The sequence below is a fragment of the Giraffa tippelskirchi genome, chromosome 14 (assembly GCF_054371585.1).
Source record: "Giraffa tippelskirchi isolate mGirTip1 chromosome 14, T2T-mGirTip1v1.2.pri, whole genome shotgun sequence".
Classification (NCBI taxonomy): domain Eukaryota; kingdom Metazoa; phylum Chordata; class Mammalia; order Artiodactyla; family Giraffidae; genus Giraffa; species Giraffa tippelskirchi.
Window position 1 is genome coordinate 11,811,131 of NC_137288.1, and position 16,370 is coordinate 11,827,500.

The following is a 16,370-nucleotide window of genomic DNA, read 5'->3' on the forward strand; positions in this document are numbered from 1 at the left end:
TCTTTGGCGACGGTTCACCCCGCAGGTCAGGTCATGAGGTTCCTCGACACCTTCCACGGGGCGGATGTTCACAGGAGGAGTGGGGACGGGACGGCGGACTCGCAGGCCACCCTCCTGTCCCCACTGCTCCCCTCCAGAACTGGAGCTCGAATCTAGATGGGCCTCTGACCGCACACATCGCTGGGTTTACGTCGTGCCGGCTTCACCTTCGAGTCTCACAAACTGGCACTCTTGCTGCTTCTAGGAGTGTCCTAGAGAAGAAGACACCGGGTTCCGTACGAGATCAGCTTCTTGGACGCGGCCCTCTGGAGCCCGTGGCTTTGGCTTCAGGGGAAGCACGCTGCCTACGGTATAGCCTGGCCCGGAAGCTCATCCGAGGATTCCTCAGGAGTTCGCGGGCCCCGAGGATTCTGTTTCCGAAAAGCGTTTTCTGGAACCGGGCGACTTGGGGGAACGTGTCACTGGTCTGGAAAATGGAAGGCCGCTGTCAGAGGGTTCAGTGACCTTTACGCTCCCTCCTTTCACTTGAAAGGTGTCTTCTTTTTTCTCCCCACCCCGCCCCCCAACCCCCCGCAACACACACACACCCGACAGCTTGCCTGACCGTTGTTGCTGGGGAGATGAACTCTCAGGAGACGGGAGGCCAAGTCTCTTTCACACCCCGGGGAAGACGATAGGAACGGGTCCCCAGCCGTGCGATGTTTCCGTGTCTCGGCACGGCCGACAGTCTCCTCCTCGTTCTGGGTGCTCCCGTTTCCTCCACCCCCCACCCCCCACCCCATCCCATCCCATCCCATCCCACCCCATCCCATCCCATCCCAAACTAAGGGTTTAGTTTAATGCCAAACTTCTACAAAGAAATAAGCAAATTTTTGTGCAATGTCCAGTGATCTCTTTCTAGGTTGATAGACTGATCAATGCCGTGGTTAATTCCCACAGTAAGTGGATGCCACCCTGTAAATCTTCTTGGCTCATTGCCTGCCACACCCGCTCCATTGCTGGTTAGGAGTAATGTTGTAAAACATGAAAGAGAACACAAAATGGACTGATGACTCTGAGAGAAGAATTGTAATTGGAGGACATTTCAGGACTGGCTCTGATATTGCATCCCGGAAAAAGTAAAACTCATACAGAGAGTGGAAAAGTGGTTACTAGGGCTATGGGGAGAGGTTGGTAAAAGGGAACAAATATTCAGCTATAAGATGAATAGAGTCTGAGGATCTAACGTAAAACACGGCAATCTTTTTGACATGTTTTGTATAAATGAAATCTTATATGAAGATAAAAATCTAAGTAGGAAAGATGGAGGGAAGAAAAAAAAAAAGAAGGTGAAATATGTGAGGTGATATGAATTAACTGGATGAGGAATCCTTTCACATCGTAAACACATGAAATCACCACAGTTATATTTCAATTTCTTGCAATGTTGTATGTCAATTATACCTCAAAAAAGTTGAAATTTTAAAAAAGATATTACAAGATCTATGAAAAACCGTGAGGATTGTGTCTGGCTTGATAACATTGAGAACCTAGAACTCAGGCGATCCAAAACGTCCCCCTGACTAATAGAGTGTTTGTGTCATCGGTTACTCAATTCCGAATTATCATAGGTTCCAGAATTGTTGGTTGGATGCAAGATTTCAAAGCAGCCACATGCTGGAAAACTTAGTTTTAATGAGTTTAGTTCTATTCTCTCAAAGCGGAGAGCTCTATTTAAAGATGATATTTCACGTGGACTTCCTTGATGTTTCGTACGCTGGATCAGAGACGGATATAGTGAGATATCATGAAGTAATTCCCTGTTTTTCTCTTTATAATTTCCGCGACATGATCCTTCTAGTTAGTAAGAAACATTTGTGTTGCCTTGAAGAGAATTAGATTATTATCATAATAATGGAAAGGGAAAGTAGTAGGTTTATGCTTGGCCCTTTTATATTTAAAATATACCTTTTTGGCTAGAGTGTGAGGCACAGGAGATCTAGATCCTGCAATCGAGGAATGAATCTGTGCCCTTTGCAATGGAAGCAAACTGTCTTAATCCCTGGAACCCTAAGGAAGTTCCTCAAAAGAGACGGTTTGCGACTAGGTCAGAAATGATAGTCTTCAAAGGCAATCCCTTTAAGGTCAAAGGAACAAAATTTACTGACTGAAGAGAAGCCTCTGGGTAATACGAATGAGGAGTCTCTGACCTATGAGCAGCCCATCAATACTCCTATTGCCGGCAATAGGAGTAAAGAGGACATCCCATGACACAGAAGGACCTGTCCCAGGAGAGAAGCCCAGGTTCATTCTGCCCGAGAGGAGAAGGCGGGCCGAGCGATGGTCTGGGAAGGGTTTAGAGACTCAGGGTGCGGGCACATGGCTACGCTTGCTGATGAGGGGTCAGATTCCCGATGAGATGAGACGACACGGCTCGCCAGCATGGTGGGGGCGTCAAGAACCCCCTCGAATCTTGCAGACCCTCTGCGACCAATGAGAGAGAGCCAGGCACCACTGCTCAGGGGCACAGCTTCTGCTCTGCTCTTGGCAGGTCCCGGTCACCTGCCACCTTCCTGTCTCCAGCAGAGGTAAAGTGAGGCCCAAATGCCGCCTGAGGATCTTTGAGCTCAGAACGGAAACTCTTTTTTTCGGTGGCCTGGAGTGTCATAAGCAATCCGAAGGTGAGCGGAATTAAATGCAAGTAGTCAGAATAATGGTGAGAACAAAAGGAAACGGCAAGTCACTGTTAACAATCTATTTTGGACGTAAAGTTTTGTGAAGAGAGAGACGGAACCTAGCTTCAGAAGGGGAGGGAGGTCCCGCAAGGTCGAATGAGGCCCACTGGTGGCTGGGGACTCATCTGGAGGAACTTCTCTGAAGAAGGGCCTGGGATCCATCTGAAAGCGGGAGTGGGAACCCAGGCCCGGGAGTGAGCGTCCAGAGCTGGAATGAGAGCTCCTGGGAGACTGACTCGAGCGCGGCTGGTTTCCGGGGCACCCACCTCCCCTTCTCCTCAGCTGATGCCCGCAGGCTGGGTCACGGCCCTTGAGGGAGAAGCCTTGGCAGAAGGTCTCCCCGCGGAGGGAGCCCATGGGTGTCTCAGTCTGTCAGTGGCAGTTGCTCGTTTTCTCGGGCTGCCAGCCCATCTGAGCTGTTTCTGTTGGAGGGGAAATCTGCCTGAAGTTACGCCTGAGGCCTGAGCTCTCTTATTATCAAATTAGGCGAATATCCGATACATAATGTGAATACCTGGCCTACTGCCATGGAATTTCTAAATATCCGTGTGCCGAAAGCTAACTCCGTCCCCACGTGTGCAAGCTAATTCAGGGGAACTCGCTCGTGTCTGACCCGTGTGGTAGTAGTGGTGAGAGCAGGAGTGGATCGGGAGCGAAAGGACCAGGTGGAATTTCTCGATTCAAATCCATGAATCTCTGAGGACTTCGTGAGCACGTTACACTTTAAGTGTCATTCCTGGCCTGAGAGGGAGCACGAACAGGACTTTTCTGACGGCTTCATGGAGACGTGAGACAGGAGTCGAGATCCACAGTATGCAGCGAGCGGTATCTTTGCTTATAGGCAGATCCAGAAAAAGCTATCAGCTCACTGTTGGTTCTTTCAAAGCACGTAGTAGCTGTGTGGTTGCCCGATAATGTGAGTGCCGTCCACCTAGACTGTACACGCACCTCACGCACCGAGTATCTGTCGGCCTTGTAGATGAGGAGGTGGCTGAGGGGCGTTTGCGCAAGTGACTGGGTTTGAATCTAGACAGCACCCTTTGCTGTGGGCTTGGTGAAGTGCAGGTCCTCAGTACACAGGATTCTCATCCTTCCTGGCCTGTTTCTGGCTCCTCTTCACCATCTGGGTTCCACAAGCCTCATCTTTAGCAGCACCGGTGTGCTCTTACCACAAACCTCCGAACAGCACGTTCTTTCAAGGTGCCTCCTCGTCCTTCACCGCTGGTGCTGGGCTCAGACCGTCCCCTGCCCCACGGCCCTTTCCCGGGCCTTTCCTTTTCACTCTCCCGTGGCTAGAGCTCTGACCCATCCTCCAAGCGCGAGGCCTCTTCTCACTATTTCGCATTCCAGGCAAGCCTACTTATTCTGGGAGTTATTCCCCCTTGATACTTTCTGTCTATAACCAGGACCAGGACCAAGCACACAAATCTCTTTCCACGCAACCCCTTCTTGACGCTCAGCTCTGCCGGGCGTGTTGGTGCTGACTCTCGTACGGATGGTGAGTCGACAGGTGACCGGTGACGGGTGAGCTTTTCATGAACCACGTGGAAAGTATGGTTGGCAAGCCTCTGACACAGATTCCCCCATGGGAAAACATCGTCACCTCCTGAGACAGTCCTGGGAACAAAGTCAACGAACAGAGGATTCAGTGCTTCCGGACACATCGAGTGCTTGTGGCAGACACAACCTGCCCCAGAGCATCCAAGGTCAAGTGTGAGGAAAGGCCTAGGAGTAGCGGGACCGGGGACTGAACAAGTCGGCTCTGCTCCTCTCCCGGCTGCAGTCCAAAGAAACGCCAAACAGGATGCCTCTTTGTTGCCATCGAGTGTCCAGTTCTAAACTTTTGTTAACAATGTATACAATGTTAAGGCGCGGGAGAGCCGGCTTTACTGAAACTTGTGGATCGTGCACTTCTTATCCCTGCTACTGTTTGATACAATTAGAGTTTAAGAGCACCCTGTTTTCCAGGAAAGATACTATATAACGCAAAGGTGCGATTTCTAGTGCCCCCTTAATTTCCCCAGTCTCTGGGTACGAGAGCTGAACCAAATGTTGTCTAGTATATTTTCAGGGACATGACAAGCTATTCAGATCCTTCCCGATAGATGTTCTGAAAAAGAACTACTAGCTGCAAGAACTAAATCTCAATTTCAACTCCGGTAGAGGAGAAGCTGCGCTGCTGGCAACAGTTAAGATAAACACTGTATCTTCCCAAGAATAGACTGGGTACCCCCAGCATTTACCTTGAGGCTGCAGCGAGGAAGACTAAGTCTGCCACTGAACTAGGTCCGTTTCTTTGACTTGAACCTTTATACGTGATTCCTGATATCTTCAGTTTCCGTATGCTGCCTGTAGCCCGAGACGTACAGGGCGCACCCCTCGTCAAGGCTCAGATTTCAAGAGTCTAATACATTTCCATTCAGATACAGATAGCAATCTGCAGAATAGAGAATAATACGTATCTCGTTGGAGCGTTACAGGAATATCATGACAGGACACGTGTGGCCCCGCGCGCCCCCAACCACAAGCCCAGATCTCCCGTCTCCCCTCCGAAACCTCCCCCTCCTCCCCCCCATACCCAGCCACCGAGGGGGGCCCGGGGAGGGATGGCGGTCTCAGCCCCGGTTCCGAGAGGTCACTCGTGGAGCCGCCCTAGCTAGGCCGAGACGCCAGATGTGGCTGCCCTGCTGCTTCACGTCCATCTCCGTGAGCCATGCCCAAAAGGCACGTGAAATCATTGAGAGCAAACAGCGCCCCCAGAAAACGCAAAATGATCCTCCTGAACCCCACACGGCCGCCATCTTGGTGGATCCACGTTAGAGGTCGTTGGTAGGTATCCCCACTTGATGCCTGAATAGTACTCACACGGACTCGATTTCTTTTCGCTTTTCCTGGGTGCCCTAGCCAGAGAGATCACGTGGGCCGGAGAGCAAACACAGAACAGAACAGAGCCCCGAACCACAGCCAAGTCGAGGGCGTGCGGAACCGCAGGAACTCACAGAGCCTGTGAGGGGACCCAGATGGGGAAGAAGCGTCCGTGCTCACGTATCTCTGGGGAGGTTGGAAGGGGCGCCCGCCAGCGAGGCAGGTGCCGCGCGAGTGGCCGGAGACGTTTCTCCGTGGGATCTCTCGGGGTGTCGCAGGGTGCCGGGTGCAGGGGCACCCTGGGAGGCCCGGTCCACCGAAAAGCCCGAGAAGTCTTCATGTGGGGCAGGCACGGAATGGTTTCTTGCAGGGCCGGGCGAGGAGAATTCGGGGGCCCATACCTCCAAGCCCCACACGTCTCGAGAGGGTTCCACGTGGCATTCTGAAAGGCCGGGCGACGGAGGGAAGGGGTTCGTGGCTGCGGACAACGCCTGGCTGGAGGAATTCTTTGTCTTTGGCGACGGTTCACCCCGCAGGTCAGGTCATGAGGTTCCTCGACACCTTCCACGGGGCGGATGTTCACAGGAGGAGTGGGGACGGGACGGCGGACTCGCAGGCGACCCTCCTGTCCCCACTGCTCCCCTCCCTCCAGCACTGGAGTTCGAATCTAGATGGGCCTCTGACCGCACACATCGCTGGGTTTACATCGTGCCGGCTTCACCTTCGATTCTCACAAACTGGCACTCTTGCTGCTGCTAGAAGTGTCCTAGAGAAGAAGACATCGGGTTCCGTACCAGATCAGCTTCTTGGACGTGGCCCTCTGGAGCCCGTGGCTTTGGCTTCAGGGGAAGCGCGCTGCCTACGGTATAGCCTGGCCCGGAAGCTCATCCGAGGATTCCTAAGGAGTTCGCGGGCCCCGAGGATTCTGTTTCCGAAAAGCGTTTTCTGGAACCGGGCGACTTGGGAGAACGTGTCACTGGTGTGGAAAATGGAAGGCCGCTGTCAGAGGGTTCAGTGACCTTTACGCTCCCTCCTTTCACTTGAAAGGCGTCTTCTTTTTTCTCCCCACCCCGCCCCCCAACCCCCCAACCCCCCGCAGCACACACACACCCGACAGCTTGCCTGACCGTTGTTGCTGGGGAGATGAAATCCCAGGAGACGGGAGGCCAAGTCTCTCTCACACCCCGGGGCAAACGATAGGAACGGGTCCCCAGCCGTGTGATGTCTCCGTGTCTCAGCACGGCCGACAGTCTCCTCCTCTTTCTAGGTGCTCCCGTTTCCTCCACCCCCCACCCCCCCACCCCACCCCACCCCACCCCACCCCACCCCATCCCATCCCAAACTAAGGGTTTAGTTTAATGCCAAACTTCTACAAAGAAATAAGCAAATTTTTGTGCAATGTCCAGTTATCTCTTTCTAGGTTGATAGACTGATCAATGCCATGGTTAATTCCCACAGTAAGTGGATGCCACCCTGTAAATCTTCTTGGCTCATTGCCTGCCACACCTGCTCCATTGCTGGTTAGGAGTAATTTTGTAAAACATGAAAGATAACACAAAATGGACTGATGACTCTGAGAGAAGAATTGTAATTGGAGGAAATTTCAGGACTGGCTCTGACAGTGCCTCCCGGAAAAAGTAAAACTCATACAGAGAGTAGAAAAGTGGTTACTAGGGCTATGGGGAGAGGTTGGTAAAAGGGAACAAATGTTCAGCTATAAGATGAATAGAGTCTGAGGATCTAATGTAAAACACGGCAATCTTTTTGACATGTTTTGTATAAATGAAATCTTATGAAGATAAAATCTAAGTGGGAAAGATGGAGGGAAGAAAAAAAAAAGAAGGTGAAATATGTGAGGTGATATGAATTAACTGGATGAGGAATCCTTTCACATCGTAAACACGTGAAATCACCACAGTCATATTTCAATTTCTTGCAATTTTATATGTCAATTGTACCTCAAAAAAGTTGAAATTTTAAAAAAGATATTACAGGATCTATGAAAAACCGTGAAGATTGTGTCTGGCTTGATAACATTGAGAACCTAGAACTCAGGCGATCCAAAACGTCCCCCTGACTAGTAGAGTGTTTGTGTCATCGGTTACTCAATTCTGAATTATCATAGGTTCCAGAATTGTCGGTTGGATGCAAGATTTCAAAGCAGCCACATACTGGAAAACTTAGTTTTAATGAGTTTAGTTCTATTCTCTCAAAGTGGAGAGCTCTATTTAAAGATGATACTTTACGTGGACTTCCTTGATTTTTCGTACGTTGGATCAGAGACGGATGTAGTGAGATACCATGAAGTAATTCCCTGTTTTTCTCTTTATAATTTCCGCGACATGATCCTTCTAGTTAGTAAGAAACATTTGTGTTGCCTTGAAGAGAACTAGATTATTATCATAATAATGGAAAGGGAAAGTAGTAGGTTTATGCTTGGCCCTCTTATATTTAAAATATACCTTTTTGGCTACAGTGTGAGGCACGGGAGATCTAGATCCTGCAATCGAGGAAAGAATCTGTGCCCTTTGCAATGGAAGCAAACTGTCTTAATCCCTGGAACCCTAAGGAAGTTCCTCAAAAGAGACGGTTTGCGACTAGGTCAGAAATGATAGTCTTCAAAGGCAATGCAATCCCTTTGACTTCAAAGGAACAAAATTTACTGACTGAAGAAAAGCCTCTGGGTAATACGAATGAGGAGTCTCTGACCTATGAGCAGCACATCAATACTCCTGTTGCCGGCAATAGGAGTAAAGAGGACATCCCATGACACAGAATGACCTGTCCCAGGAGAGAAGCCCAGGTTCATTCTGCCTGAGAGGAGAAGGCGGGCCGAGTGATGGTCTGGGAAGGGTTTAGAGACTCAGGGTGAGGGCACATGGCTACGCTTGCCGATGCGGGGTCAGATTCCCGATGAGATGAGACGACACGGCTCACCAGCATGGTGGGGCCGTCAGGAACCCCCTCGAATCTTGCAGACCCTCTGCGACCAATGAGAGAGAGCCAGGCACCACTGCTCAGGGGCACAGCTTCTGCTCTGCTCTTGGCAGGTCCCGGTCACCTGCCACCTTCCTGTCTCCAGCAGAGGTAAAGTGAGGCCCAAATGCCTCCTGAGGATCTTTGAGCCCAGAACAGAAACTCTCTTTTTTTCGGTGGCCTGGAGTGTCACAAGCAATCCGAAGGTGAGCGGAATTAAATGCAAGTAGTCAGAATAATGGTGAGAACAAAAGGAAATGGCAAGTCATTGTTAACAATCCATCTTGGACTTAAAGTTTTGTGAAGAGAGAGACGGAACCTAGCTTCAGAAGGGGAGGGAGGTCCCGCAAGGTCGAATGAGGCCCACTGGTGGCTGGGGACTCATCTGGAGGAACTTCTCTGAAGAAGGGCCTGGGATCCATCTGAAAGCGGGAGTGAGAACCCGGGCCCGGGAGTGAGCGTCCAGAGCTGGAACGAGAGCTCCTGGGAGACTGACTCGAGCGCGGCTGGTTTCCGGGGCACCCACCTCCCCTTCTCCTCAGCTGATGCCCGCAGGCTGGGTAACGGCCCTTGAGGGAGAAGCCTTGGCAGAAGGTCTCCCCATGGAGGGAGCCCACAGGTGTCTCAGTCTGTTAGTGGCAGTTGCTCGTTCTCTCGGGCTGCCAGCCCATCTGAGCTGTTTCCGTTGGAGGGAAAATCGGCCTGAAGTTATGCCTGAGGCCCGGGCTCTCTTATTATCAAATTAGGCGAATATCCGATACATAATGTGAATACCTGGCCTACTGCCATGGAATTTCTAAATATCCGTGTGCCGAAAGCTAACTCCACCCCCACGTGTGCAAGCTAATTCAGGGGAACTCGCTCGTGTCTGACCCGTGTGGTAGTAGTGGTGAGAGCAGGAGTGGATCGGGAGCGAAAGGACCAGGTGGAATTTCTCGATTCAAATCCATGAATCTCTGAGGACTTCGTGAGCACGTTACACTTGAAGTGTCATTCCTGGCCTGAGAGGGAGCACGAACAGTACTTTTCTGACGGCTTCATGGAGACGTGAGACAGGAGTCGAGATCCACAGTATGCAGCGAGCGGTATCTTTGCTTATAGGCAGATCCAGAAAAAGCTATCAGCTCACTCTTGGTTCTTTCAAAGCATGTATTAGCTGTGTGGTTGCCTGATATGTGAGTGCCGTCCACCTAGACTGTACGTACACGCACCTCACGCACCGAGTATCTGTCGGCCTTGTAGATGAGGAGGTGGCTGAGCGGCGTTTGCGCAAGTGACTGGGTTTGAATCTAGACAGCACCCTTTGCTGTGGGCTTGGTGAAGTGCAGGTCCTCAGTACACGGGATTCTCATCCTTCCTGGCCTGTTTCTGGCTCCTCCTTACTATCTGGGTTCCACAAGCCTCATCTTTAGCAGCACCGGTGTGCTCTTACCACAAACCTCCGAACAGCACGTTCTTTCAAGGTGCCTCCTCGTCCTTCACCGCTGGTGCTGGGCTCAGACCGTCCCCTGCCCCACGGCCCTTTCCCGGGCCTTTCCTTTTCACTCTCCCGTGGCTAAAGCTCTGACCCGTCCTCCAAGCGCGAGGCCTCTTCTCACTATTTCGCATTCCAGGCAAGCCTACTTATTCTGGGAGTTATTCCCCCTTGATACTTTCTGTCTATAACCAGGACCAGGACCAAGCATACAAATCTCTTTCCACGCAACCCCTTCTTGACGCTCAGCTCTGCCGGGCGTGTTGGTGCTGACTCTCGTACGGATGGTGAGTTGACAGGTGACCGGCGACGGGCGAGCTTTTCATGAACCACGTGGAAAGTATGGTTGGCAAGCCTCTGACACAGATTCCCCCATGGGAAAACATCGTCACCTCCTGAGACAGTCCTGGGAACAAAGTCAATGAACAGAGGATTCAGTGCTTCCGGACACATCGAGTGCTTGTTGCAGACACAACCTGCCCCCAGAGCATCCAAGATCAAGTGTGAGGAAAGGCCTAGGAGTAGCGGGACCGGGGACTGAACAAGTCGGCTCTGCTCCTCTCCCGGCTGCAGTCCGAAGAAACGCCAAACAGGATGCCTCTTTGTTGCCATCAAGTGTCCAGTTCTAAACTTTTGTTAACAATGTATATAATGTTAAGGAGCGGGAGAGCCAGCTTTACTGAAACTTGTGGATCATGCACTTCTTATCCCTGCTACTGTTTGATACAATTAGAGTTTCAGAGCAGCCTGTTTTCCAGCAAAGATACTATATAACCCAAAGGTGCGATTTCTAGTGCCACCTTAATTTCCCCAGTCTCTGGGTACGAGAACTGAACCAAATGTTCTCTAGTATACTTTCAGGGACATGACAAGCTATTCGGATCCTTCCTGATAGATGTTCTGAAAAAGAACTACTAGCTGCAAGAACTAAATCTCAATTTCACCTCCGGCAGAGGAGAAGCTGCGTTGCTGGCAACAGTTAAAATAAACACTGTATCTTCCCAAGAATAGACTGGGTACCCCCAGCGTTTACCTTGAGGCTGCAGCGAGGAAGACTAAGTCTGCCCCTGAACTAGGTCCGTTTCTTTGACTTTAACCTTTATACGTGATTCCTGATATCTTCAGTTTCCGTATGCTGCCTGTAGCCCGAGACGTACAGGGCGCACCCCTCGTCAAGGCTCGGATTTCAAGAGTCTAATACATTTCCATTCAGGTACAGATAGCCATCTGCAGAATAGAGAATAATATTTATCTCGTTGGAGCGCTGCAGGAATATCATGACAGGACACGTGTGGCCCCGCGCGCCCCCAACCACAAGCCCAGATCTCCCGTCTCCCCTCCGAAACCTCCCCCTCCCCCCCCCACACCCAGCCACCGAGGGGGGCCCGGGGAGGGATGGCGGTCTCAGCCCCGGTTCCGAGAGGTCACTCGTGGAGCCGCCCTAGCTAGGCCGAGACGCCAGATGTGGCTGCCCTGCTGCTTCACGTCCCATCTCCGTGAGCCATGCCCAAAAGGCACGTGAAATCATTGAGAGCAAATAGCGCCCCCAGAAAACGCAAAATGATCCTCCTGAACCCCACACGGCCGCCATCTTGGTGGATCCACGTTAGAGGTCATTGGTAGGTATCCCCACTTGATGCCTGAATAGTACTCACACGGACTCGATTTCTTTTCGCTTTTCCTGGGTGCCCTAGCCAGAGAGATCACGTGGGCCGGAGAGCAAACACAGAACAGAACAGAGCCCCGAACCACAGCCAAGTCGAGGGCGTGCGGAACCGCAGGAACTCACAGAGCCTGTGAGGGGACCCAGATGGGGAAGAAGCGTCCGTGCTCACGTATCTCTGGGGAGGTTGGAAGGGGCGCCCGCCAGCGAGGCAGATGCCGCGCGAGTGGCCGGAGACGTTTCTCCGTGGGATCTCTCGGGATGTCGCAGGGTGCCGGGTGCAGGGGCACCCTGGGAGGCCCGGTCCACCGAAAAGCCCGAGAAGTCTTCATGTGGGGCAGGCCCGGGATGGTTTCTTGCAGGGCCGGGCGAGGAGAATTCGGGGGCCCATACCTCCAAGCCCCACACGTCTCGAGAGGGCTCCACGTGGCATTCTGAAAGGCCGGGCGACGGAGGGAAGGGGTTCGTGGCTGCGGACGACGCCTGGCTGGAGGAATTCTTTGTCTTTGGCGACGGTTCACCCCGTAGGTCAGGTCATGAGGTTCCTCGACACCTTCCACGGGGCGGATGTTCACACGGGGAGTGGGGACAGGACGGCGGACTCGCAGGCCACCCTCCTGTCCCCACTGCTCCCCTCCCTCCAGCACTGGAGTTCGAATCTAGATGGGCCTCTGACCGCTCACATCGCTGGGTTTACATCGTGCCGGCTTCACCTTCGATTCTCACAAACTGGCACTCTTGCTGCTGCTAGAAGTGTCCTAGAGAAGAAGACATCGGGTTCCGTACCAGATCAGCTTCTTGGACGTGGCCCTCTGGAGCCCGTGGCTTTGGCTTCAGGGGAAGCGCGCTGCCTACGGTATAGCCTGGCCCGGAAGCTCATCCGAGGATTCCTAAGGAGTTCGCGGGCCCCGAGGATTCTGTTTCCGAAAAGCGTTTTCTGGAACCGGGCGACTTGGGAGAACGTGTCACTGGTGTGGAAAATGGAAGGCCGCTGTCAGAGGGTTCAGTGACCTTTACGCTCCCTCCTTTCACTTGAAAGGCGTCTTCTTTTTTCTCCCCACCCCGCCCCCCAACCCCCCAACCCCCCGCAGCACACACACACCCGACAGCTTGCCTGACCGTTGTTGCTGGGGAGATGAAATCCCAGGAGACGGGAGGCCAAGTCTCTCTCACACCCCGGGGCAAACGATAGGAACGGGTCCCCAGCCGTGTGATGTCTCCGTGTCTCAGCACGGCCGACAGTCTCCTCCTCTTTCTAGGTGCTCCCGTTTCCTCCACCCCCCACCCCCCACCCCCACCCCCCCCGCCACCGACCCCCGCCCCCAGCAGCCCTGCCACCCCACCCCAGACCCGACCGCCCGGCCCGGCCGCCCGGCCGCCTTTCCTTTCCGGTGTTTGTGGCCAGTTATTTTGAAATCCATGTTCTCCTGACCTCAAGCGCACTTTCCCCGCCCACCGGCGCATGCTTGTGTTTGTTGTCGTTGGACTTGATCACGGTCTCGACACAGGTTGACTTTCGTTTTCTCTTGTTGGGGGTCCGAGTGTCTCCTTCTTTTCCTTTCTTGCTCCTGGGCTTGCGTGTCTGTGTCTGTGTCTGCTTTCGAGAAGTCCTGCTTTGTTCTCCGAGCAGCGCTTGCCTGGTTTCGCTTTGCCGGTCGGTCCCTCCCTCCCTGCCTCCCTCCCTTCTCTCTCTCCCTCCCTCCCTCCTTCGGGGGAGGGGGCCCGGGGGAGCCCGGGATGTCACTGGTGCCCCTCTCTCGGCCGTCCCCGCCCCGAGCCCCGCCGCCCGCCGGCGTCTCCGTGGAATGTCCGCCCACCAGCCTGGAATCGCGTGGGTGGGGGGGGAGCGCGTCTCCTTCGTGGCAGCCTCCTGGGGAGCTATTTCCCAGCTCCTCTCCCTTCCTCTGCGGCCGGGGTCGCGTCGCGTCGCGTCTCTCGGAGGCGGCGGCTCCGAGCCGAGCTCGGGCGTTTGGGCGGCCGGCGCTGTGGCGTCCTCGGCGGCCGGCGACAGCGACCCGTCCTCGGGACATTGGAGCCGGTTGTCAGGAGCCACCTGGCGGCCGCTTTTATAGTGTCCCTCCCCTCTGGAGCTTCGGCGACCTTCAGGAGGGTTGTGACTCAGCCGCCGGGCCCGAGGGCACAGCTCTCAGAGACCGGCTCTGCTGGCAGCGACAGTGGCGGTGGCGCCGAGGCCTAGGGACGTCCTGCTGTCGCCGGAGATTGGTTCTCTAGGTTTCTGAGGAGGGTGGCCGTCGCGGCGGCGGCGGCGCTCCAGAGCCGGGCTCTGGGGTGGCCTGACCGGGCCTCCCTCAGGAGGGTTTGCTTTTCGCCCTCAGGAGGGTTTGCCTTCTTCTGCCAGGAGGGTTGGCTCCCGCCCTCAAAAAGGGTTTGCTGTTCGCCTTTTCAGAAGGGTTTGCGTCTCCCTTCAGGAGGTTTTTGCTTTCCCGCCCTTTCAGGAGGGTTTGCCACCCCCGGAGGGTTTGCTTTCTCACCCCTCCCCAACTCCCTGAATCACGGCCAGGAGGTCAGGGACCGGCTCGAGCCGTCCTGGGTGCCCCGGACAGGACGGTCTGGGGCCCCGGGCGTGGTCCCTCGTTGGGGCCCGCTCGTCTCGTGGGAGGCGCCTCGCCGGCGGGTCTCTCTTCGTTTTTCTCTTTGGCAACTCGAAGCCAAACCCCCGCTCGGAGACTCGGACGGACGGACGGGTACACCTACCCGTGCGGGCGAAGGGGGAGGGCGTCTCCGGCCAGCTCCCTCCCCCTTGGCGTCTGCGCCCCCACTTCGCCCACCGGGCGCCCCCTTCGCCCCCCTCCCCCCCCCCAGTCGACCAGATGACCCCCGACAGCTCCGGGCCTGGTGTTTCTGGGGTAGTGCTGGGGACAGGTGGCGGTGCCAAGGTGCCAAGGTCCCTCCCTGCCAGTCGTGGGTGGGCCCCGCTGTCGGGCGCTGTCATTTTGTCGCCCGAAATGGGCCTTTTCTGCCACCAGGTAAGTGCCGACACGGTCTCTCTCGGCGTCTGCCGCCGAGGACTTTGGGCCTCTGGACGCACGCGGGGCTCTGGGCCTTTGGGCCGCCGGCCTGGGCCTGTGCGTCGGCTCCCGCGTGGCGTGTCTGGCAGACCCGACCCGTGGCGCCACCTCCGGTCTCTGGGCGACCCGAGGGCGGCGGGGCGAGGCGCCGTGGGTCTTCTACCCTGTGTGACCCCCGCTGCGGGCGCCCGGTGGTGGCCGGGACGACCCCCGCTCTGTAGGCTCCGTGCCCCGTGTCAGGCAGCTCCTCCTCCTGGGGTCGTCGGCGGCTGTCGCCTGAGGTGAGGTGAGGTGTGGCGGGGGGAGGCGGCCGGTGAGGCTTAAAGCGGGCCCCTCCGGCGACTGCCCTCACCGTGCCTTCCCCCCTCCCCCTCGGCTCAACGGATCGATGTGGTGTGGTCGTGCTCTCCCGGGCCGGGCCTAAGCCGTGCCGGACGAGGGACGGGCGTTCCTGGTGAACGTGTGCGGTCTTCTCGGTCTGTCCACGGGGCCCCTCGCCTGCCTTTCCCCCTGCCCGTCGGGGAGGGTGAGGAAGGCGGGAGGGTGGGTGCGGCCTCCGGCCCTGACTCTCGGTCTCCTGCCCGCCCCCCCTCCACGGGGCGTCAGTGAGGCCGTCGGTCTTCGGACACAGCGGACGCTCTCGCTTCGCCTTCTCGGCGCGTGTCCCGCGAGCGGCCCTCCCCGCGGTGGGGAGGGCTGTGCCCGCCGCTGCGCCGCGCGCCCCGCGTGGGTGGGTGAGCGTGCCTCGTTTGACCCTCGGTGGTGCCCCTGGAGCGCTCCAGGTCGCCCCCTCAGGTGCCTGAGGCCGAGCGGTGGTGTCGTTTCCCTTAACCCGGCGTCCTCCTCGGGTCCCCCACCGCGGTGGGGTGTGTGTGTGTCCCGCGAGTGGCTCTCGTTGGGGGAGGGGTCGAGACGGGAAGAGAGGCGTGCCTGTTCCCCTCGCCTCTTCCGTTGGGGGCAGGTGCTGCCTCGTCGTGGAGGCACGGGCCGTGCTCCGGCCCCGACCGTGCACACGCTCCCGTGTGGTCGTCCGCTTACCTGTACCGCAGACCCCTCCCGCCCAGTCGAGGATCGGCGGCTCGTGGAGCGCCTCCGTGGGCCCGAAGGAGAGACGATGGGGTGAGGGACGGCGCGCCCTCGGTGAGAAAGCCTTCTCTAGCGATCCGAGAGGGAGCCTCTGGGGTACCGGAGCCCCCGGCCGCTGCCCCTCCTGAGTGCGCAGTGTAGCCGCCGTGGCGACTGCCAGAGCACGTGGGCAGAATCCCCCCACCTCTCCTCTGTGAGGGGGGATGGGTGCGCCGGCCCCGCGGTGGGGCCGTGTGCCGCTCGTTGCCTACCGCGGCCCGCGCCTCCCCCCGCCGAGTCGGGGGAGGGTCCCGCCGGGCCCCGCCGGGTGTCCGGCACGTGGGGGGGAACCGTGCGTGCGCCGCGTGCGTGCGGCCGCCCCCGCGGTGTGAGTGCAGGAGGAGAAGGGCCGGGGGGCGACGCCCGGTCGGCCCCGGCTTCCCCAGCCCCGCGGCCGTGGCGAGGAGGAGTCCGTCGCGCCCGCCCTCGTCCCCGAGCCGGTGGCGGCGCGCGGGCACGGTCTGGGCCGCCTCGCTCGAGAGCGTGTCCCCGGGATGTGGCGCCTCGGGGTCAGACTAGATGGA

The 16,370-nt window shown here is 56.2% G+C and overlaps 1 long non-coding RNA gene across 2 annotated transcripts in view; it reads right to left on the reverse strand.

Moving 5' to 3' along the window:
* Nucleotides 1-7,502: 7,502 nt before the first annotated feature.
* LOC145534273 (uncharacterized) overlaps nucleotides 7,503-16,370 on the reverse strand; it is a 32,487-nt gene continuing 23,619 nt past the window's right edge. For both annotated transcript variants that reach the window (XR_014074393.1, XR_014074394.1), the window contains exons 2-3: nucleotides 11,063-11,256; nucleotides 7,503-10,435 (exon numbers count right to left, since the gene is read on the reverse strand). This is a non-coding gene — a long non-coding RNA (uncharacterized LOC145534273). The remainder of the gene's footprint in view (nucleotides 10,436-11,062; nucleotides 11,257-16,370) is intronic.